The 26560-nt window shown below is 35.3% G+C and overlaps 2 non-coding genes across 2 annotated transcripts; both read left to right on the forward strand.

The window, feature by feature from the left end:
* The first annotated feature begins 2959 nt into the window (after nt 1-2959).
* Nucleotides 2960-3031, forward strand: TRNAH-GUG (transfer RNA histidin (anticodon GUG)). The gene has a single exon. It is a non-coding gene; the product is annotated as a tRNA-His (tRNA).
* Nucleotides 3032-21511: 18480 nt separating this feature from the next.
* On the forward strand, nt 21512-21583 carry TRNAD-GUC (transfer RNA aspartic acid (anticodon GUC)). The gene has a single exon. It is a non-coding gene; the product is annotated as a tRNA-Asp (tRNA).
* The last annotated feature ends 4977 nt before the right edge of the window (nt 21584-26560 follow it).

The following is a 26560-nucleotide window of genomic DNA, read 5'->3' on the forward strand; positions in this document are numbered from 1 at the left end:
GTGGCTCTTCGGTAACGTTCGCCTGAGGTGTAGGACCACGTTTCTGAAACTTGCAAAATTGAGCAATTCGCCCACTCTTTCCACAGACAAGACATGGTCCGCCATTTTGTGCTTGTTGATTTTGTGCTTGGTTATTACCATCATTATTTTTCTTGAATATTTTCTTCTTAGGCTTCATAGAGGTATTTTTGTTAGCATTAGGAGCAGCATTATTTGAAGTAATTAAATTTACCTTGTTTGTGACGGGTTGTAAATTGCTTTCTTCCGTTTGCAAAACTGCATCTTGGCCCCTTGCCTCTTCTTCCATGCGGATTTGCATAATCAACGTCTCAAGTGAAGTTTCCTTTTGTTTGTGCCGCATAGTTTTTTGAAATTCCTTCCATGAAGGTGGAAGTTTATCTATTATGCCACAAACAATAAGGTCATCTCCAATTTTTATCTCCTCGGACCTTAGCTCTCCAACGATCATTATAAAGTCTTGAGCTTGTTCTACCACTGATTTGTTGTCCACCATTTGGAAATGAAAAAATCTACTAGCAGCATATTTTTTGCTCCAGCCTCTTCGGTATCATATTTACTCTACAATGCTTTCCAAATTTTCTTTGCAGTTGAGTAAGTTCTATCATAATAATCATAAAAATTATCTGATAGACAATTTAGATGATAATACCAACACTTGTAAGAATCCTCATCATACTTTTCAATTTTTTCTTGAAGAGAAATAAGTTCTTCATCATTCATGGAAGAGTTATCTACTTTGTTTGGATTCTTCTCAGTTAACACATAAGAAACATTGAGAAGACTTAAGTAGAATAGTACTTTACGCTCCCATCTCTTAAAATGAGTACCGTTGAACCGAAATGGCTTGTTAAGATCTCCCACTTTGACATCCGCGGATTTTTCAATTGTAGCCATTTGAATCTCCTTAAAATTGTTAATGATAATATAAAGAAATAACAATTACAATCGAAAATTCAAAAGAAGAAATAAAAATATCTTCAGCTGAGGCGCGGATATCTCGCTCTCTTTAAGGAGATTCAAGCCCTTGCGGCAAAGAAATCTCTTTGGTCCAAATAATCTTTCGACTTGTCGCCTCCGAGATACAATTTCGATCACGTCGTACAACTCAACAAACTCTGGACAAGATGTTGAGTCCAAAGCTTCACCAAAAAGAGGAACACCTTCCTTCAACTAATAAACTCTTCTTTTTTTTCACTTTTCAAGAACTCTCCAAAATATATATTTTCTCTCTTCATAAGGTAAGGATGACAAACTATTTATAGTAGAAAAATATTATCCTTGTAATGAATTGATGAAGAGGTGGAATAATGGTGTATTAAAAAGATGAGAATGTGGAGAGTAAATGAGATAATGGGGATATGAGAGTTTCAAAAGAAGTAATGGCCACATTCAGCCAAGTAACGTGCGAAATCACTTTTGCCTATTATGGCCATTAACTGAAGAGATTAATTGTGATAAATGGAGAAAGAAGTTTCAAAAGAATTAAACTCCACATTCTTCCATGAACTGAACGTGGTAATGGACCATTTCAATGACACTTTAAAGTAGCACTTTTAATATATTATTTTGTAATATTAAAATGCAAATCCTTTAGCAACATATCAAATCATGATTTCCGATGTAATTGGCCCCCCATATTATTATGTTCACGCTCTAGTTAACGAGGTCTGAGCGTGCGGGGGAGTTTTAAGAGTCCCATATCAGATACAGGATAGGTAATTTGTCTCCTTATATGGCTTGAGCAATCCTCCTCCCTTTGAGCAGCTTTTGAGGTTAAGTTAGGCCAAAGATCCATTTCTTTACGTGGTATCAGAGCCAGACTCATCCCAATTCTTTGTTTGCCAATGTTGGGCCCCCATATTATATTGTGCACGCTCCAGTTAATGAGGTCTGGGCGTGCCAGGGTGTTAAGAGTCCCACAACGGATACGGGATGGGTAATTGGTCTCCTCATATGTCTTGGGAAATATAATAATCCTCCTTTTGAGCTAGCTTTTGGGGTTGGGTTAGGCCCAAGATTCATTTATTCCTCGTATAAAGCTATTGCCTTTAGTGATATAGTAATGTGGTGGAACCAAATCAAATCAGATAGCACCGATAATGTATCAATTATTTCCACTATCAATATGTATGAGTTAAATTAAACATAGTATTCTTGCGATTGATAGGATGTGGCTACCAAATATGAAGTGAAAGCCATGCCAGCCATGCCAACATTTCTGTTGTTGAAGGATGGAGCTCCAATTGACAAGCTTGTTGGTGCAAATCCAGAGGAGGTAAAGAAAAGGATTGAAAGTCTTCTTGCTCAGTCCAATCCCATAGATATTGCGTAGTCAAACTTTATATATTCTCATGTACAATGTTGCTGAAACTTTTTGGATTGTGTGACTTTGTATAATATCATCTCCAAATGTGCATATATACCCATCTCCACTAATAAGCCAGTAATTGTTACAATTGCTTTTCAGTTCTAAAAGATGTTCAGCAACAAATCTTGAATTACAATCCAAATTGGTTACATTATCTTCCATTTTATCCTCCAAGTATCCAGCTAGTTGGACTTGCACCCTCTATGAAGTGAGATCATTTCTAATATTCCTGTAGTTCTTATTTATGTATGACTACATATTTATCTTAACAACTGCACTTTTAAAAGCATTCATCTTTTGGATATGTTAGGCCTAAGATATTTAGCATGCAATCTCGTGTTAAATTGTTAGTTGCACAACTATTCTATAGCATTGGAGTTCAAATCTATTACATACACTTTTTATTATAAATACTTTTGTAGCATTTTTCTATTCAATCATAATAGTATAATTAATAATCATACGGGTTACATTTTTATTTATATATATTTTTATTATATCTAGTAGAAAGTTCAAACGTTAAGGATTTTGATTATACTAATAACATTATCTAAGACCTATAAACACAAAGTGGCTGTAGTTTAGTGGTGAGAATTCCACGTTGTGGCCGTGGAGACCTGGGCTCGAATCCCAGCAGCCACACATCCTATTTTTAATTTTTTTTTTTTTTTTTTAATGTATTGCTTGTTTGTTTAATATGGAATCCACTTTTTTTTTTTTTTAAATGAGTTTGGAGGTGGTGGGGTCTTTCTTTTTTTTTTTTTTTTTTTTTTTTTTTTTTTGTATTGGACATGAGTTGGAGGACGGACGATGATCCTCCTCCAAACTCATGTTTTTATAATAGTAAAAATTTAAAATTAAATAGCCCTTGTTGCCTTTTTTCTTCTTTTTTTTTTTTTTTTTTTTTTTGGGGGCCAAAAAAAACAAATCATTGTTGTGAACTTATGATTTAACAAAAATTAAGTTTAAAAGAAAAATTGGAACAAGCTATGTATTTACATAATATTCATTTGGATCATTAACATCCTCTTCTTAATAAAATACTCTGATCAAGCACGAACTGGATTAATTTTTTAAAGAGATGACCTCATTATCACGATTTTAATCATGTTGACAAACCTTTATATTAAATCAAGGATCTTAATTGTCTTATTAAGTAAACAAACAAATAAAATGAAATCATTAAAGCCAACAATTCATTTTTCTTCTCAAAAATCATCATTATTGGTAAATCCTAACGTTCCACCCCCCCCCCCCCCCCCCAGTTTCTTCTTTAATTTTTGGCAACAAAATTATAGATTTTTTTTTTTTTTGGGTTTATTTTATCTGTCTCCCCTCCTCTTTGGTCAGATAAGCTACATGATATGCAAATCACTTATCATTGTGCACTTTCGAAAGCTAATTCAACAAACAAATAGCAAAATGTAGAAAGTGTGATCCACATATGACATAACGTATAAGAAAATCCAAGTGAACCCTTAAAGAGAAAGAGATAAAATTAGACCAGAACAATAACTAGTATATGATGGCAATTTATAGGGAAAATACATTAATACCGCCCAATGTATACTCGGATTAATTATGACGCACCCAACCTTTGCGGGCGACCTATTACCCCCCTGGCCTTATTTTTTCTGTATTTTTATACCCTTTTTCGGCCATTTTTACACGATTCCCACTTTTTAGTGTTAGGTGAGATACACGCGCCTAGTCTTCTTCTTCATCTTTTTTTTTTTTTTTTTTTTTTTTTTTTTTTTCAGTTTGCTCAGGTCTTCTTGGATTTGATTACTAAAAAAAAAAAAAAAAAAAATCTAAGAATAGAAACCACTGTTGTTGGTGATTTTCTTGAAGTAGTGTGTTTGAGTTTATATTAATCACGAACAGATCTAAAAGTTCAAAAAAAAAAAAGTATCAGCATGTTCTTGGTCTGTTCGTTGATACTATTCCAAAAAAAAAAAAAAATTGCAAAATCAGCATGTATTGGTTATACGGTGGGGGGGGGGGGGGGGTAATAGGTCGCGATACTATTGAAAAAAAAATTGCAAAATCAAAAATCCAAAAATAGTAGCTCGGGTGTGTTCGGGTCACTATTTCGGTCTCGATCTATGCAAATCTATTTGATTTTTGTGATTTAGATTGGGAGTTATTGTTTGAAGTATGAATTTGAGCTGAACCTAAGTGAACTTTGAGATTTGAAAACTAAATGTCCGCTTGAAAACGTGAACCACCATTGCTGGTTTCTTCATTGTCCGAAAGCTGCGGATTGAAATTTGGGTGTTGCCCATGTGTTGTTGAAATCAGCTTGTCATGATAGATTGGAGCTAAAACTCATTTTATTGACTGATTAGAGAAGCTTGGAAGTGATAAAGTTTTGAAAACCTCCATTGTTGAAATTTTGAAGAAGCTCTTAAAGATGAGCTAGTGTTTTTGGATTCATTTGTTGGATTGAACCTATTGGAGAAGGACGTCGAAGCTAGAGAACGTAATAACCATGGAAAGGTGAAAAATTCAAAGCAAAGCAGTCCGCCATTGACGAGCTCCATTGAAGCTTCGAGTTCGAAGTTTCGGGTTGCCACAAACGAACTCTGATTTGAATAGGTAATATCTCAAAAGAACTGAAACGTCGAGAGGAGTTCGAAACCTGAAATTTGGGGCTATTTGGTTGAGATTTGAGGTGTATTTGGTTGGATTTTAAGCAGTTGCTGTACGAAGAAGATGAACAGTAAAATGCCATGTTAAAAAATAAGGAAAAGACTAAAATTTAAAAAAAATCTGACATGGCGCTGACGTGGCCATATTAAAAAATACCCTTACGCGCTGCTGCTTCGTGTTGACACGCCCATGTAAGAAATGGCCGAAAAATGGTACAAAAATATAGAAAAAATAAGGCCAGGGGGCACGGGACGAGGACGGGGACGGTAGGGGACATTTTGGGGTGACGGGACGAGACAGGGACTTCTTTAAGGGGGACTTTGGGGGGATGGGCTTTTGGGGGGCCCGTCCCGTCCCACTCCAAGGGGGACGGGGGGCCGGAGTTTTTTTTTTATAAAACTTAACATTTAAATTGATAACTTATTAGCTAATATTAAATTTTCAAGTCTTTATAAAAAATTTAAAGACTTGGATTTATTTTTAGGTATTTATATTTTATAATTGGAGAAAATAATTTCAAGTAAGAACTATTTATTTTTTATAACTTATAACTTTAAAGTCTTTAAATGCATTTAACAATGGCTATTTTTTGAACTTCTAAGGGCTATTATTTTTAATTTATTACATAATATTAAATATACTTTCAAGTCTTTATAATCTTTATAAAGAATTGCATTCTTTTTTGTAGTTATGTAAAGAAAAATAATTTCAAGTAAGAACTTTAGGTTTATTTATTAAAAATAGATCTTTTAAATTTCATAAAGCTTGACTCAAAGTCTCAAATACAAGAACAGCACCTAATCTTCACAGCCACCTTCTAGGAAGGGTTCTGTTTTAACTAGGCATCTAATCAGTTAATTATAAATTATCACACTAAAACTTGTACGGATCTATGTACATTTTTTCTAATTTTCGTATCGCTTCCGTTGCGTTCAATTCTGGAATTGTATATCTCCTTGATGGTCCATAAGTTCCATGCCATCATCGCTATTAGTGTTGATTATCTCTTCATATTCTTCTTCTTCTTGACGGGTTAATTTTGGTAGCCCACGATTTCTTCTTTCTGCGTTGATTCAATCCCTGAATAAGACAGAAATCTCCAAGCTATCTTGTGCAAATGAATGTCTGTGATCTCCAAGTTGAAATCTTGTCGCGCTAAAAGCTGCCTCTGAAGCTACTGATGATGATTGAATAGTTAGGATATCTCGAGCAATTTTTGAGAGTAATGGAAATGCCTTGCCACGCTTCCTCCACCATCCTAAATATCTTCATTGTCGTCGTCGTCCACAGTGATGCTTTCCAAACTCTGAGCAAGATAAGATTCAAGATCAATTTCATTTTGAGTATTAGCAATACCAAGCCATGCAGCATCCATTGATCTATCAAATTTTCTATTGCCAAATTTAGCCTTATTTTTTTGTGAAGGACGTTGATTTCCACTTCTACTTTCTTCATTTTTATAATTATTATACATTAATTTAGCTTTTAATTCTATGCTACGTTTACACTCTTTGACATTTGGATGTTCATTAGGAGGAATATCTAACCGCAAATAAATTTTGTCAACAAGTCCATGAGCACCTCTTAATTTTAAAGATGGGTTAAGTATACAAGCAATCAAATAAATATCGGGAATAGGAAAAAAAATACTTTTTAAATTTGAAAATCATTTCATCAATGGCTTCCTCATGTTCGTTTAATTCTCTATATTCCGCAAATAGTTTTGTAAGCCCACAAATATAAAATAACATTTGTGCAATTGTAGGATAGTATTGACCGGAAAATTCTTTTGTTGCAATATAAAAATTTTCTAAAAAAATACATAGTCCTTCAATTTCATTCCAATCACTATCTTGTATTTATTCATGGGGATGATAATGATGTGCATTAAAAACATATTGAAGGGGTTTTTGATATTCGTGAGCAACAAGTAGCATTTCATATAAAGAATTTCACCTAGTACAAACTTCTTTTGGAATTTTCCTAACAAACAAATTTTGCTCAACACAATATTTTTTAAACAAATTAATTCTACTATGCTTATGAGCGCTAAAAACATATTGACAAGCATATCGTATTTTTTGTAGAGAACCCTCAAATAAATCAAGACCATCTTTTACAACTAAATTAAAAACATGACATGCACATCGGACATGACAAATATCAAGGTTAATTGGGCAAATTCTTATATCCATAAGTTCAGCACTCTTAGTCATGGAAGAAGCATCATCAAATGTAACAGTTAATACTTTGTCAACAAGACCATATAATTGCAAAATGTCTAGAACATTTGTAGAAATATAAGAACCTGTTTTTTTCTCATCAATATATTTATAACCAAGTATACGCTTTTGCATATTCCAAGATCAATCCAATGCGCCGTAACACATAAATAATCATTGCCATTAATACTACGACCTATATCAGAAGTGACAGACACTCTAGTATCTAGGTGATGGAACACACAACGCATATATTGACAATAATCACTTTGAAATTTAAAAATGTCGGCTCTAACAGTAGATCTAGGAATGCCTTGAAAAGTAGGGTTATACATAGCTCTAATATAATGCACAAATCGGGGTTAGAAGGAAAACTAAAAGGCAAGCCACAAACCGCAACCATTTTGGCTAGTTCTTCACAATCTCTATTGTCACGACCCAACCCCGTAGGCCGTGACTAGTGCCCGAGCTGGACACTCGTATACGTATCTGTTAGATATAGTCAACCCAAAACTAAACACAATATGGAAGCTTGCAAAGACAAGACGTTATCTCAGAACGTCACATATATATATATATATATATATATATATATATATATATATATATATATCAAGGTAACCTATCTCTTGAGGAGTCACAACCAATCAAAAGATAACATAATACACAAGCCGACAAGGCTGCACAATGTACGGGAACATCCCAAATATATACGCAAGCCGACAAGGCTGCCACTACATACAACATCCCAAAATATATACGCAAGCCGACAAGGCTGCCACCACATACGAGAACATCCCAAAATAAGTCATATTGACACAGTTGAAAAACATTCATATACAACCCACACATATGTCTACAGACCTCTAAGAGTATCGATAGTGAAATATAACGGGACAGGGCCTCACCGTACCCCTGGATAAACATGTATATACATCAAAAGATCTGTACCAAAAGTCTAGGCTCCGGAACAATGGAGCACTCCAAACACGGCTCGAGTAGAAGTCCTAGGCCGGAGGATCACCAAATCGAGTATCGTACCGCGGGCATGAAACGCGACCCCGAAGAAAGGGGGTCGGTACGAGATATGTATGCGAGTATATAAAGCATGAAATACAATAAGGAAGATCATAATCGAAGTAGAGAATCGGGAGACAAGTATGATAATCAAGAAATCACTGTACCTGTGCCTTATGAAATAAACTCATGCATAGCTATATCATATACCATATCCGGCTCATTATGGACTCGGTGAATAAGTCGTATACATGCATACCATGCCCGGCCCATCATGGAACTCGGTGCCATCATCACATCATCATATCATCGTATCATCATATCATCGTATCATCATATCACCATATCATATATATATATATACATATATATACGTACCCGGCCCTCTAGCGAGGGACTCGGTGAACAATGCAAGGTGGCGTGCACGAAAACATACCCGGCCCGGGACTCGGTGAAAGATACAATAACAGTATGCACGAGCAGAGTAGTGAGCAACCATATGCAAACTAAATCATCATCTGAGACTCAATAGAATAAGTAGAATAAACTAACACTCGAGTATCAAAGGCGATAGTCATGTTAAGTACCCTTTGAATGTCACTATGGACTATATCAAATAGAGCCTCAGGAATCATAGACACGTATCAAGATAACATGAAATAGCTTATGGAAGTCAAGGACATTAGCCATCCTAGTGTCTCTAAGAATAGGAGCTTATACATTCTTCATTTGTTCGTTTCATACAAATCATGCCAAATGAAAGAAAGAAAGGATAGCTTTACATACTTGGAAGCTTACTTTTCACTTTCCACTTACTTCTCGTCTTGCAATCTATGTATGATCATTCATAGTCTCGTAATCTATATATAAAGCCATTCATACTTATTATTAGGCTTGTCGTCATATGCTTATCTTAAGCCTCCAAATTAAATTCTTTAAGAATTTTGCCGAAATTCGGGCAGCACCTCCCCTATATCATTAGCATCCCCCAATTCGGTATATCACCACAACAGCCCAACCATAAATAAATCTCAACACAACATGCATATCTATAACAACTTCGTAATACTTTATAACGAGCGACAAGCTCGAATTAGAACCCGTATTCTCCATAGCACCTTTGCGTATGTTTCCTTCTTAACCTTAAAAATATTCTCAATATGATAAGAGCATTATTTACTACAAATCTCAGCTTGTATCATATAATTACAACAAGAAAAATAGCCCCCAACTCCAACTCTATCACATGACAATTCTATTCGCAAGTTCGTATTTAATTCATCTAGCAACGTAGATACGACTTGGATAAATCAAATACATCTAGGAGAGAGGATTTCTTACCTTATATGCAAAGAACTATTCTTCTTCCACTTTACTTCCCTTCGAAGAAAGCCTAAATTCAACAACGTGAAAAAATGGAACAACGGGATCGAAGTTGTGCGCAAAACTCGTATGTTGTTCTTGTTACACTTTTCTCCATTAAAATAATAAGAAACGTTGCTGCACAAACTCTTGAGAACTAATTTTAAATGTAACTTCCAAGATTGCTGGTCATATTTGGAATTACTCCCAAATTAGAAAATAGTTGCTTCCAACACTTGATTCTCTCAAATGTGTTGATGCCAAAGCTAATGAAAAATGGGTTCAGCAAACATTTGGTCTAATTTATGAATGTAGTTGCTGCTTGCTGAAAATACGTTTATATATATATTTTTATATGTCTTGGGGTCAACACACATATATGTAAACAATTAATATAATGGTCATTTTCATCTAAAGCTTCCACGACATTGCTTATTCATTTGACACCTTTTTCCAATTATGACACTTGGAGGAGCTTCTGCCACCAAACATATCCATTAACCTATTGTTAAATTATTTTATCTCCACCACTATCCAACCTCTAACCAATTATACACATAATTAATTTCTTGATCTCAATTCACTTTAATAACAATTATTTTTAATACACTTCATATACTCATTGCCACGATTATGTGATATAGCTCTAGTCCATAGTCCCTTTGGTACACATAAAATATTATTCTCAATCTCGTGGTCCCACTTGTTAAGTCCTAAATTATTTCGGGACCTCAAACTCTTTGTACACCGAGCTCTCGATTTTCATCCTTGAATATGATCGAATTCCCCGGGCTCGGGTAAATTTGCTCATGTTGGACGATTAAATTTTTCTAGTCCAAAAAATACGGGATATTATAGCTTGGACCGTATTTCACTCAAATAAATGTTGAAACTCGACAAAACTTATTTTTTTCGATTGTTTTAACTTCAAATCCTTACGATACATGTGTACCATCACTTTAACCACCTATAAGCTTGGGGAATAACCTCGTGCACGTTACTAATATCATTTAACTTGCACACTTTCCAACGCATGAGAACATGGGATGTAACATCTATGTTTACTATAAGCCCTTTGAGTAACAGCGGGGTTAGAAGGATTTAAAGTTTGTTGGACCATATTAGATCCCCCAACGGATCCACATATTAGATCGGGGATGTAACATATTAGATCGTCCTCGAATGTTAAACTAGTCTTACAAGGTCTTATAAAGACTTCGGGGGAGTCTTTTTTATTGCGATAACATATAGTCTCATCTACCAATCAATATAATCAATTGAGGAGTTTAGATTACCTGTAGGCATAGGGAATAAGTAAGGATACTTATTCTTCATCTCCTCTTGACCTCTGTGTCATCTCTTCCCTATTATTATTTCGCCACAATACCTTAACGGAAGCCACATCCTTAGTACGCAACTTTCTCACCTGACGATCAAGTATAGCTATAGGGTTCTCCTCGTAAGACAGCTCCTCCGTTACCTGGACATCATCCACGGGGAATACTCTAGAAGGGTCACCAATACATTTACAAAGCATCGACACATGAAAGACTGGATGTACTGCTTCCAAATCAGATGGTAGGTCCAACTCATAGGCAACCTTGCCTACCCTATGAAGAATCTGATAAGGCCCAATGTACCTCGGGCTAAGCTTCCCTTTCTTGCCGAACCTCATTACACCCTTCATGGGTGACATCTTCAGGAACACCCAATCACCAATCTGAAACTCTAAGTGTCGACGTCGATTATCTGCGTATGACCGTCGACTCAATCGCTAATAACCTCTCCGAATAAGCTTCACCTTATCAACAACTTCCGAATCATCTCTTATTAATTTAGTCTCACAAACACCAAACCAACCAATAGGTGACCTGCACTTCCTCCCATATAAGGCCTCATACGGTGCCATCTGGATACTAGAATGGTAGCTATTGTTATAGGCAAACTCGATAAGTGGCAAATGATCGTCCCAACTACCTCTGAAGTCAATAACACAGGCCCGCAACATATCTTCTAGCGTCTGAATAGTACGCTCGGCTCCGTCCGTCGTCCGAGGTGAAATGCGTGCTAAGACTCACTTGTGTCCCCAATCCCTTCTGGAATGATCTCCAGAAGTTAGCTATAACTGAGCTCCTCTGTCTGATATAATAGATGTGGGAACCTCATGAAGTCTTACTATCTCCTCGATATATAACTTCGCATAGTTCTCAGCTGAATAGGTAGTCCTGATTGGAAGAAAATGGGCTGATTTTGTCAGCCTATCCACAATAACCCATATTCTGGAATCTTCAGCCTCATGTATTACTTCTCGATTTCTTTAAAAGACTTTAACGGTCACTCTACTTTTTAGCTCTTAATCTCAATCCTTAGAGTTGGCTACCGAGTAGCGCTGGAGTTCCCCTCACATAATAACTTTACATAGCTGCTCTGTGCTCTGTCTATCATTAACTGGTATAATTCTGAAAGAATTTTTTTGATTTGACATATAAATTCACTATCTTCTAGTAACTTGACTAATTATGATCGTCTCGCTTAAACCATTTTATAATTCCCTTAACCCAACTTGTAACGCTCTAGGCACATTATCTCGTGTCATTTCTTTATCTTTAATTCAAACTCTTCTATTGCCTCTTTACTCAAATTTTGCTCTTAGTTCTCCTATCACGCGCCCTATTGCAATCTTTATAAGAATATGCATAGGTGCTCAAATTAGCCCAAGAAATACCTTAGCGTCGTCTCACTAGTCTTCATGCTTTACCTTGCCTTCTCCTCTCTTATCTTACAATCGGTATCGGGATAAACCTTCGACTCAACCATGGCCATGTCCTATTTGCCCTCAGTATTAATTCTATCTCAATAATTTAGCTTAAACCATCTTTACATCTTTCCTTAATGTACCTAAAATATCACAACTGCATTGTTATTACTAAATCCTTACTCTTCTTATCAAGTACTCACTTGGTCTCATTCTTAGTATACAAATATTCGTAGGTTGTATAACTATTCTTGTACAACTTGTACAAAAATATATTCAATCTTAGTCACAGTCTTTCCTTCTGCTGGTTCATTTTGCTTTACATATCCCCTCCGCACTAAAATTCGCTCGTAGCCTATCTTGTCATACTCCTTTCCCTTCCTTTATTCACCCTTTGACTTTCTTACTTCCTACTATAGGAGATTTTCTATCCCTTCTTCTTTGCTACTTATAGGTCGCAATATCATTAGCGAACAACTCTATTGCCAACATCTTAGCCTCTAATCCAGTATAGCATTGCTATCCTTTATAATATCTCTTAAGTTACTCGATACCATTCTCTTGTCGTACTATTTCTTTTTATACGCACCCACTTTCTAATGTTATATCATTCAAGATCTTTACGAAAATTTCTCAACACTGTCTCAAATACCATCCTGACTTCTGTCCATTTATTCTTGGCTTTTTAGATCTTACTAACCTCGTTTTTGAAGGATCTCACTTGAAGCTCAAGCATCCATATCAAATATATTGCAGTGTCAATTGTTTCCATCTCACACTTGCATTTCTCTTACCCGCTTCCCTCCTTAAGGGTGTACTTATACCATTATCCGTTTATATTCTGCTCTATGTCCCTATTTCCAATCTTAACTTCATCCGATCCCTTTTTCCAATTCACTTGGTATACTGTACCATATCCATGTCTTTTCTCTTATGATGTATAACTTTGATTATCTACGTACGAAACCTTAACAAAATCACAAAGCGACGAGAGCCTTTCTATATATAGTATAAAATCTCATCTGATAATCTGTACTCAAGTAATGCGACCAATGTAGCAACTCATCCAAGGCCACATTCCACTCACTCCAATCAATAATTAATTAGTACTTGTAGTCGTTCCAATCTCAATTAGTTGGCACTTATATTCCGACGATAAGTGTCCAAAGTCCTCTTTGTAACATTATCTTTATCCCAACCTATACCATCTGTTTCCTTTAATAAATTTATAATACATCATTTGCTCCTCAAGCCTACCGTCTTTGTCCTTTAAGGATTCCACTATTTCCGAGGTGAAGTCGTGTACACGCGATGCTCTTTATGCCTTATGCCCTTTTACCCTTGTTGTGTGCTCAGTACTGACTTCTAACTTACTCAAAATCATATGAAGTTCATCTTAATGATAGTCTTATCTTATCACCTTATCGTCGTACTACACCTTTAAGTCTGTAGCTATATATTTCCCTTTTATTTTACACTTATACTCAATTTATTACGTCTATCTTGGGTACTTCCTTTAGAATTCCCTTATCACTTCTCCCGTCTATGTATATCTTTTATTCTGTGCACGAGGAATCTTATGCTATCTCTGTATCCTTCAGAAAACATACTTGTGTCTAACCCCTTTCTCATTTTCAAACTGTATTCTGTTCATCCCTGTTTGTTCTTATCATACCGCCTCATTTCCTAGCACTCATTCTACCTCGTTGCTCATCTTTCTATAACTTGGTCTTTCACAGTTCCCTCACTTATAGTACTCGTGTCCTCGGCTACACACGTCATGACCTATTACTACACTGTTATCTCGCTTTCTTCTTATTCCCTTCTTTCAATTACTCTTTCTTTTCTTGTACTCGCTATCATTTCCGTTATCACATAACCTTTATTCTAAACTTTCCCTACAGAACTTGATAAGTCTTTCTTATTCGTTCTATAGCTCGCTTTTATACTTTAGTCATATAGATCACGTCATATCTTTTAGTCACTTCCTCACTAGGCTTTACTTATTTTCATAACAATCCTCATTATATTCACCTTATATCCTGTTCATATTCAATCCTATAGTGTAACACTTCGTAACCTTATTCACGATTTTTATTATGGGTTGATTACACTCGGTGGAGTAAGCGTACTTAACCTTTTACCCTCCCTGGTCAATCTTATCCTTAATATCTCACAAGCTGTCTTATCAATACATTCATATCCGTCACAATTCTTTTTCCTCTGTACTCTTGTCTCAATCATACTATTGCTTCTTTTAACTATAAACTCGTCATAATTTATCCCTGCTTATCAATTCAGCCGGTACCTTAATATAACACTCTATCAAGATAAATGCCAGCCTTTTCTAAATCATCTCTTAGTATCACAAGCCCTTTCCAAATTCCTTTTTACCATATCAATATCGACCTCCTAATTACTATTACCATCAATTCGGCAGTTAACTTATTTCTCGAGGTCAGCCGTACTCACAACTTAGTCAAATCCTATCATTACTATTGACACAACCTTTCAGGACATATTACAAACCTATATCTCATTCTCTTTTTATTTCTAGAAAAATTTTGGCAGAGTTTCCTCTGTATTTCTTACTATCTCAAAACCTGTACGTTTCGAAAATACCAACAATGCCTCACAGCCAACATATAAATATATATATATATATATATATATATATATATATATATATATATATATATATATATATATATCATCACAGCCACACAGGGCTCCCAATATCAACAACAGTATGAAAATGATGAACTTACCTCGTATGTCCAACTCAAACTGCACCTGTTACACTTTCCTGTTTACTTCCCTTTCAATCTTCAACTTTACATTTCAATCGTACTCCAATACCTTGCCCAAAATTTATCTTTCGTACCGTTTCTTACCTGCGTACTTTGTAACTTCCAATATCATCAGTCGTTTTCTTCTGTTGATGTCGTTTTTCTGCTGAAATCAAAGGTTAGTATAAGGAATCTCATTTCCTATGGCTTGGCTCTATCGCACGATCTTAGATATGAAAGAAAAGGTAACATCCTAAATATCCGTAGCTTCGTTTATAGATGTGGGGCACAACACACCGATAAACAAGACTCTACTAGACACGGTCTGTAGACACTCCGAGGATGAACTGCTCTGATACCACTTTTGTCACGATCCAATCCCGTAGGCCGTGACTAGTGCCCGAGCTGGACACTCGTATACGTATCTGTTAGATATAGTCAACCCAAAACTAAACACAATATGGAAGCTTGCAAAGACAAGACGTTATCTCAGAACGTCACATATATATATATCAAGGTAACCTGTCTCCTGAAGAGTCACAACCAATCAAAAGATAACACAATACACAAGCCGACAAGGCTGCACAACGTACGGGAACATCCCAAATATATACGCAAGCCGACAATATACATACAACATCCCAAAATATATACGCAAGCCGACAAGGCTACCACTACGTACGAGAACATCCCAAAATGAGTCATATTGACACAGTTGAACAACATTCATATACAACCCACACATATGTCTACAGACCTCTAAGAGTATCGATAGTGAAATATGACGGGACAGGGCCCCGCCGTACCCCGGATAAACATGTATATACATCAAAAGATACGTACCAAAAGTCTGAGCTCAGGAACAATGGAGCTCTCAAAGAAGCTGAGTAGAAGTCCTAGGCCGGAGGATCACCAAAATGAGTGTCTGTACTTACGGGCATGAAACGCAGCCCCCGAAGAAAGGGGTCGGTGCACGAGATATGCGAGTATATAAAGCATGAAATACAATAAGGAAGATCATAACCGAAGTAGAGAATCAGGAGACAAGTATGATAATCAAGAAATCCGTATTCGTGCCTGTGCCTTATGAAATAAAATCATGCATAGCTATATCATATACCATATCCGGCCCATTATGGACTCGGTGAATAAGTCGTATACATGCATACCATGCTCGGCCCATCATGGGACTCGGTGCCATCATCACATCATCATATCATCGTATCATCATATCATCATATCATCGTATCACCATATCATCATACATATATATACCGTACCCGGCCCTCTAGTGAGGGACTCGGTGAACAATGCAGTGAAACTGTGCACGAGAACATACCCGGCCCGAGACTCGGTGAAAGATACAATAACAGTATGCACGAGCAGAGTAGTGAGCAATCATATACAAACTAAATCATCATCTGAGACTCAATAGAATAAGTAGAATAAACTAACACTCGAGTATCAAAGGCGATAGTCATGTTAAGTACCCTTTGAATGTCACTATGGACTATATCAAATAGAGCCTCAGGAATCATAGACACGTATCAAGATAACATGAAATAACTTATGGAAGTCAAGGACATTAGCCATCCTAGTGTCTCTAAGAATAGGAGCTTATACATTCGTCATTTGTTCTTTTCATACAAATCATGCCAAAAGAAAGAAAGAAAGGATAGCTTTACATACTTGGAAGCTTACTTTTCACTTTCCACTTACTTCTCGTCTTGAAATCTACGTATGATCATTCATAGTCTCGTAATCTATATATAAAACCATTCATACTTATTATTAGGCTTGTCGTCATATGCTTATCTTAAGCCTCCAAATTAAATTCTTTAAGAATTTTGCCGAAATTCGAGCAGCACCTCCCCTATATCATTAGCATCCCCCAATTCGGTATATCACCACAACAACCATAAATAAATCTCAACACAACATTGCATATCCATAACAACCGTAATACTTTATAACGAAACATACAAGCTCTAATTATAATCCGTATTCTCCATAGCACCTTTTCGTATGTTTCCTTCTTAACCTTAAAAATATTCTCAATATGATAAGAGCATTATTTACTACAAATCTCAGCTTGTATCATATAATTACAACAAGAAAAACATCCAACTCCAACTCTATCACATGACAATTCTATTCAAAGTTCGTATTTAATTCATCTAGCAACGTAGATACGACTTGGATAAATCAAATACATCTAGGAGAGAGGATTTCTTACCTTATATGCAAAGAACTATTCTTCTTCCACCTTACTTCCCTTCGAAGAAAGCCCGAATTCAACAACGTGAAAAAATGGAACAACGGGATCGAATTTGAAAACTCGTATGTTGTTCTTGTTACATTTTCTCCATTAAAATAATAAGAAACGTTGCTGCACAAACTCTTGAGAAAGACTAATTTTAAATGTAACTTCCAAGATTGCTGGTCATATTTGGAATTACTCCCAAATTAGAAAATAGTTGCTTCCAACACTTGATTCTCTCAAATGTGTTGATGCCAAAGCTAATGAAAAATGGGTTCAGCAAACATTTGGTCGAATTTATGAATGTAGTTGCTGCTTGCTGAAAATACGTTTGTATATATATTTTTATATGTCTTGGGGTCAACACACATATATGTAAACAATTAATATAATGGTCATTTTCATCTAAAGCTTCCACGACATTGCTTATTCATTTGACACCTTTTTCCAATTATGACACTTGGAGGAGCTTCTGCCACCAAACATATCCATTAACCTATTGTTAAATTATTTTATCTCCACCACGATCCAACCTCTCATTATACACATAATTAATTTCTTGATCTCAATTCACTTTAATAACAATTATTTTTAATACACTTCATATATTCATTGCCACGATTATGTGATATAGCACTAGTCCATAGCTCATTTGCCACACATAAAATATTATTCTCAATCACCGTGGTCACACTTGTTAAGTCCTAAATTATTTCGGGACCTCAAACTCTTTGTACACCGAGCTCTCGATTTTCATCCTTGAATATGATCGAATTCTCAGGGGCTCGGGTAAATTTGCTCATGTTGGACGATTAAATTTTCCTAGTCCAAAAATACGGGATATTATAGCTTGGACCGTATTTCACTCAAATAAATGTTGAAACTCGACAAAACTTATTTTTTTCGATTGTTTTAACTTCAAATCCTTACGATACATGTGTACCATCACTTTAACCACCTATAAGCTTGGGGAATAACCTCGTGCACGTTACTAATATCATTTGTTTCATACTTCTCCAAAAGAGAACATGGGATGTAACATCTATGTTTACTATAAGCCCTTTGAGTAACAGCGGGGTTAGAAGGATTTAAAGTTTGTTGGACCATATTAGATCCCCCAACGGATCCACCGGGAGCGGCACTAGTAGCGCCGGTTGATGTGTTTTTAAGTCCGGCCGCTAATCGAGCATCTAAGTATGATTTTCCAACACATGTTATCAAGTGTCTAGCTAAACCACCCGCCCCACCCGCCCCTCCACCGCTTCCGTGTTTTTTAATTTGTTTACATTTGTGACAAATAGCCTGAGTTTTAGTATCATCTAAAGTCATGAACTTCCATACGACACTAGTTCTAGGACGTTGCGCCTTAGTCATACCTCGAGTAGGAGGTTTAAGGGGACAACCAGCTCCAGACTAAGATGTAGTCTGAGTTGGAGCTTCGGTAACGGGACTAGTAGGTGTCTCATTTAAATCTTATTCCTCGCCTTCTTCTACTTCTAAATTTTCCAAATCATCAAATTCTAAATTACCATAAGCTCTATCTAAGGCTTCAATTTGTAATTCTAAATCTTCTAGAATAGGAGAAAAACCGGGGGGAACAAAAAATTCAATTTCATCAACATGAGTGAAATCCTCTGTATTGTTTCTAAATTGAATTTTAGATTTACTAGAAGAACCAGATTTACTCTTACTACTACGGCTAAAAGGGTTAGGGATTTCGACAGTTTTACCTAGGACCGGGATCTTAACTTTTTTAGACATATTATCAAAGTATAATAAAATAAAATATGAAAATTAATTGAAAAAAGACGCAAATAAAATGCAAGAATTAAATAAATTAAAGGATGGAACGAGTGTACCAAACGTCTACGTAAAAGCAGACGTAACCGTAAACGTTGAAATTGAAATTATGTTACTCGAAGCTTGAAAGTTGCTCCAAAATTCAAATATTGCCCCAAAATAATAATAATAATAATACTTAATAACCAAAATAATAATAATATTTCACCAACTATTAGAGAGACATATAATTGATAATAAATATTAGAGAGAGAGATAATTGGTGGATGATTTGTGTGAAAATGAATAAAAACGAAGAGGTATTTATAGTTTAGAATTTGGATTAAAATGCAATTTATTAAACTTTGGGGGTATTTTTTGTTTGTGGGGGGGGGGGGGGGGGGGGGAGAGGGGACTCCAACGGCTGAAAATGAGACCGTTGGAGCCCCAACGTTAATGGAAATTCCACCCAGCAGCTGAGCCCCACCTCCAACGGTCAAACGCTGACCACTTTAAAAAAAAAAATTAAGACTTAACGTTTTCAAGCGGGGCGGGACTGGTCAGCCGGTCTGGTACCGGGCTTGACCGGGCCTCGCCGGGACTTTCCGCCCCTTCCGCCCCCTACCCATCCCCTTCCCCCTCTGCCCGCCCCCCCATCATTGACCAGGACGGGGACGGGGTCTTGGGACCGGCCGGCGGACCGAACGTCCCGTCCCTCCGACACCCCTTACGGGGTAATAGGTCGCCCACAAAGGTTGGGTGCGTCATAATTAATCCGAGTATACGTTGTTGGGGGTGGGGGGGGGGGGGGGATTAATGTATTTTCCCCAATATATATTATTGTGTGATGGACCAGATACACCAACAGCAGCACTTGAGATATGAATGGAATGTCATCAATTATATATGGTTACAATTGATGGTCAGCCATTACTTGAAATAAATAATCTAATTGAAGTAGTTTCAAGCAACTCCTAATTATGGCCATGGTCAGCCCATTACTTGAAATAAATAATCTAATTGAAGTAGTTTTAAGCGACTCCTACTTCTACATACCCTACCAGCCGCCCATAACCTTTCCCTATAAGAAGGAAGAAGTAGTTTTAAGATCTAAAATGCCATAGCTATTAAGAGGCAAAGGGAAGTGAAAAATAAATAAGCTATGCACTTTAAGTGTAAAAAATTTATTTACGCTGATAGTAATCAATATTTGATAACTCCTAACAAAATAGTATGATCAATCACACAAATGTGGAAGATAAGAACATGCACCAATTGACTAGCTCCAATTAGTTTCTACCTCACTCTACCTAGGCTAGCTATTTAGTTTGTCAATGCAACCTTAGTTTCAAGTTTCAACTTTAGTTTTCTTCAATGGCAATTGGCATCCTGACTTATTTTCTTTGAATTCCAGCAACGAAATTGTTTTTTTAAGAGGAAGCACCAAACAGCCCAGGGTCCGGAGCTAGCTCTTTGGTTACGAGTTCAGCCGAACGCAGTAACTTTGGTTCAATACTGTATTTATACTAAAAAAGACACTGAATGTACACAAGTTATTAATCTAGAACCCAATAATTTTGAAGGACTAGAATATCAAACCCATTAACTTCAAATTCTAACTCCGGCCTCTGAAACTGCCTTTCCTGAAAAGTGGGAAATTGTTGTGAAGGCAACACTCATCTCCATAACATGCGCCGTGAGCCCTTGCCTGCCTTTGTTTATCATGCGTTGTTTGGTTTAATTTTCCAGTCAACTATCTATATTTCCTATTTTTCTATTTCTTTTTTGTTTCTCTAGTATAATATATATTTTTGCTTTCACCTCTTTATATCAATTTTTGTTGGTTAAAGGATATTTTGGGAAATATACGTATTACTCCACCGGTTTCAACCAAAGTGACATTTTTTAACAGGGGACGGAGTTTAATTTTTTTTATTTTTTTTTTAAAACGAAATTTGTGGTCTTAAATATGCTATGAGATTTGAGCAACTATAAAAGCCTACCTTAAGTAAAGGGTAAACTAAAAGTTTAAAATTAAATTACTCTAAAAGTAATGTATATAATTCTTTTTTGAACGGACTAATAAAAAAATAATGTCCAACTCAAATGAAATGGAAGGAGTACTATATATTAACCCTTAATATAATTATTTATAAATCATACCCTTCTTACCCACATGTCATGATTTTTTTAATTACTATAATAACATTTTAGGCCCTTAATATATTTCATAATACACACTTCATTCCTGTTATATTAGATTTTAGGAGCATAATACCATACAATGTCGTTGTAGTATAGTGGTAAGTATTCCTGCCTGTCATGCGGGTGACCCGGGTTCGATCCCCGGCAACGGCGTTTTTTATATTTTCTTTTTGAACAAAAAAAGACAGATCGTTGCACAAAGCTATAGGTCAAAAGGGAACCTTAATTCGATTAATTTTCCTTGACCCCTATTTCAGCACTGACCCCCATTTCAGCACCTCTAAAAACATGTCATTATTTTCATGTTTTATCTTTTCTTTTTGAACAAAAAAAAGACAGATCGGTGCACAAAGCTATAGGTCAAAAGGGAACCTTAATCCGATTAATTTTCCTTGACCCCCAGTTCAGCACCACTAAAAACATGTCATTATTTTCATGCATCTAACTTTATTTTTATCTTTCACTTATGTAACAATAAAATATGGAAGCGTTTTTTATCTTTTCTTTTTGAAAAAAAAAGAAAAAAGACAGATCGGTGCACAAAGCTATAGGTCAAAAGGGAACCTTGATCTGATTAATTTTCCTTGACCCCCAGTTCAACACCTCTAAAAACATGTCATTATTTTCATGCATCTAACTTTATTTTTATCTTTCACTTATGTAACAATAAAATATAGAATGCTTAATATGGTTTGAAGTTTTAAGAACATATTTTATGATTGTATTAGAGACGAGATGAGTCAGTTCAAATTCACGAATTACCTTTATAGAACTATACCAATAAATTGAGATTTAAAGACATCCAAAAGTTACTCGACCGTCTCTCACAAAGCCTCAAAATTTGTTAAGCAATTTATTCTGATTTTCTTAACGAAATAGAATAAACCACCAAAACATATTATTAGTGGTACAGTCTTCCACATAGTATGTATATTTTCAATTTTCTACCCCCTTCCTCTTTCCCTTGTAGTTAAAAAAAAAAATAAAAAAATATGATTGCATAGAATATACTAACAGATTAACAGTTATATTTGGTGAAAACTACTCTGTTTAGGATCAAAGTCAGATAATCATGAGCATCACACGTTTTTTAGAATCAAATTCACTAGTTTCCATATGGGTGAATGACCTATACATGCATAACAAAGAAAAGTATTTACAAAATAAAACGAAATTTTTCAGTTTACAAAACATAGTAATAGATTTTTTACAAAATATGTACGAAATTTTCGCTCAAAGTTTTTTTAAATAATTTTTATTTTTTTTAAATATTATTTTTTAAAAATATTTTTAATTTTTAAAAAAAATTATTTTTGTTTTTTAATTTTTTTAAAAAACTAATTATTGTTTTTGGCACAAGGCTTAAAAAATCGTTCAAATTTTTCTGTATGAAATGTGTAGGTTTCTGCGCCAAGATATACGCAAACTCAGCACCTCATGCAAAAGCCCAAGCACAACTACAGGGACAGGAATTGGCCTTCACCAAAAATCTTTACCCCTTGATCATGGAAGTTGTCTGTCAAACATTGGTAAGAGCGCTAAATCCAGAAAGTACTATTGATAAACACACAAATCTATTGCGTGATTGCAGGTTCCTAATGGTGGGAATGGATACAAACACAGTCAACCACATATTCCGGGAGGCGAATGAAGTGGCACACCTACTAGCAAGTCACAGCAAAAAGGACTGATGACCATGTGATATCTATGGGAGAATCTACATTTTATTTTTAGTCGATCGATTAAACAAGGACAATTTAGAGATAGCATCGTTTAGATCTACCTTTTGCTCTATACCTTATTCATGTACTCTGTTTTAATTTAGTAAAATCTTTAGTTCAAAAAAAAAAAAAAACTTTAACATCTTAACTTTCAAACGATGAAAAAATCACAATTTCTTAAAATAATATTTCTATCAGACTGTTCATGTTATATCAATAAACTTTATCAGTATTATAATTAAAACGTACTCCTTCATGAATAAAATTAAAATTACTTTCACATAGCGAAATAATAAAATATGATAATTTTGATACATAATACAAAAGACCAATGACAAGTGAAAATATAAAAATCAGCTATGTAGTTTTAAAAGAAATACTAAGTGATATTCACCCCCACGAATTTCTTAAATAGTAAATATGCAATACCATGACTTGTTATTTGAGTTACACCAAATCTTCTTATTTATAGAGATGAAAAACTATTATCATTCATTTGTTAAGAATTATGAGGGTTAACGATTTTAATTAAAGAATTTAACATATAATTTGTGTGAGAACTGTTAGGTGAGCCGCGAGCCACGAGCGTTGGGCGTTAGACTTGTTTAGGGCGTAAGCGTCACAGGAACTAAACCCCACACGTGAGCCCCGAGACATTTTACCAGTGCCTCGCCCCGAGGCTGAAACTGCCTTTTAAAACACTGGTTTACACTAGGTGAAGTGACTAAACAGCCCAACATAAGGTTATTGGATTATCATCATTTTTTTGAACGGATTGTCCTTCAAAGGCGCTGGTCTTTAATTTTTGTCCCTCAAATTGCTGGTCTTTTATTTTTGCCCTTCGCTTATAATAGTCGCCAAAAATACCCTGCGATTCTGGTTCGAACCCCGCTCAATAAAAGAAAAAAATCACAAGGCAAGACTTCGCAAAAATTCTAGTAGGTTGGTTAATTAATGAAGCAGAAATGAGTGCTCTAAAGGGTATAATTAAATATACGAAAAAGGTCCATATATGCCCCTCAACTATTCGGAATTGCACGTATTTGCCCGTCGTTTAAAGGTCGGTTCATTCATGTCCTTAACATTATGTTTTGGTTCACCCATGCCCTTGAGTTAACGGAAACCTGATAAAAATATTGGAGGGAAAATTTGTGCAGTTCCGCATAGTATAGGGGCATATTTGATCCACTGAAATTTCTAAATATTATGACACAAAATCAATAATATGACACAAATAGCGGGACTGCCATTAGCGGGAGACCGAAATATCCGTCCTCATCTGGATATTTCGGCGTCGATCTCAAGTCAATACGTCGTCGCATTTACTTGCTTTATTTAGAATTGTACTAGGGTTGAAACTCCTCGACTATATAAAGAAGAGGTTATCATTCATGAAAAGGGTTGACAATAGCAAAGAGAGAAATAGTTTACATCAACAATCATAAGAATCTTATTAAATCGGTTCATCCGTTCTTAAGTTCATTTTTATTATTATACCTCGTGAGAGCTTGTAACAAAAGGTATCGACCTCGGTTTCTATATGCAGGGCCATACGTATTTACCATTTGGTTAGATCCGCTTCTCGTTCATTTTATTGACATATCTCGCTATTTAATCTTGAATTGAATTTAGCCACATATCTTTGACATCACGTACAAATTTAATTGCTCTCCATTTTAAGGTTAAACATATACCTCATAAAATGAAAATTAAACTAAATTTCAAATAAATTACAGTATTCAAGACAAAATGTCTCAGTGCAGTAGTAACAGTATGGTGTTTAGTGTTCAGTGCAATGACAAGAAAAAGATGGAAGAGAGATGGAGATGGACCAGGTGGAGCTGTCAAAATTCAATAAAATCCATATTCATAGTTAAGTGATTGATGCATGCCAAGTAGTCAGTAGAGTCAACATATGTCCTCTTCCACCTCTTGCCAAGTTTTGTTTTCTCCTTTCTATTTCTGTTTCACATTTTAAATTAATATTTAAACGAAATAACTAGGGCTGGACGTTCGGTATTCGGTTCGGTATTTTTAAAGTTCGGGTTCGGTAATTCGGTATTTGGTAATTGAAAGTATATACCAAATACCGAACTTTCAAACTTCGGTTCGGTAATTCGGGAATCGGTAAATCAAATTTCGGTTCGGTACGGTATTCGGTAATACCATTTTTTTGCAGCAAAGCGCATTGGCAACCAAATAAGATCCGCTTAAATAAGACTGCGAAGTGAAGATTGGACATCAAATTGATTTAAGGCTTCAACAGTCCATAAACCAACAATAGCTTCAACATTATTTCGAGCTTTCTTTCCACAAGATTGGACATCAAATTGATTTAAGGCTGAAACAATTTGATCAATGATAAATATTTGACACATAGAAGGTATTGTAGAAGTGAAATGAAATGACAATATCTTATCAGTTTATAAAGAATTCACAGAATATGAAAAGATTGTGAAACGAATGGACTTGAAATGTTTGGGCTGGACTACTGGACCTAAAATGTTTTAGCCCTTTACTCCTTTAGGCTGTACACGTATTGGTATTAATTTCGGTATTCGGTATTTACCGAATTACCGAACGGTATAATTGTAAATACCGAATACCGAAACCGAAATATTAAATTTTATATTTTAGTACCGAATACCGAACCGAATACCGAAATAGCCGGTTCGGTTCGATAATTCGATTTTCGGTATTTTATGCCCAGCCCTAGAAATAACCACCGTTTAACTTTTTCCTTCAGTAAGGACGAATGCGTCTGTCTGTGGACCAATTTTCTGTTTTGCACTATTTATAAAACCATGAAAAGGATCACATATGTCTTTAAACTATGTAAAATTATATTGGACGGAAAGGGTTAATATTATAGCAAAAATATATCCTTACTATTCAATACCTTGTCCAAATTTATCGTTAATTATTTTAACTGCATCCATCAATTAATCTAATTAGATAATTAATAAGGCAAAAAGGGGCCAAATATACTCTTAAAAGTATGCAAAATTTAGAAAGATATACCTTTCATTAATAGTAAAGGCATTATAGCTCAATTTCACAGAGTTTAAGGATATATTTGTCTCTTTTCCGATAAAATTATAAGCCTACACCACTGTCAAGGTGCACTATTTTTTGTTTTACAATTAAAACTATACAATATAATTAATAGTATCAATATACAGTTTATTTTCTACGTTCAATTGTGTAGGATAAGTTGCTATTCGTGCTATATATTTTATAAATAAAGTAATTATAGATTATTAGTCACTCCTTTTCACTAATTTTTATTAATTTATTTAGAAAACAATTTTTTATACATAAATTTAATTTTAAACTTAAAGTCTTTTTATGATCATAAAAATCTAAAACATATTTAAGATTATAAATTTGGAAATCCTTATATCTCTCT

Source organism: Lycium ferocissimum, chromosome 4 (assembly GCF_029784015.1).
Source record: "Lycium ferocissimum isolate CSIRO_LF1 chromosome 4, AGI_CSIRO_Lferr_CH_V1, whole genome shotgun sequence".
Classification (NCBI taxonomy): domain Eukaryota; kingdom Viridiplantae; phylum Streptophyta; class Magnoliopsida; order Solanales; family Solanaceae; genus Lycium; species Lycium ferocissimum.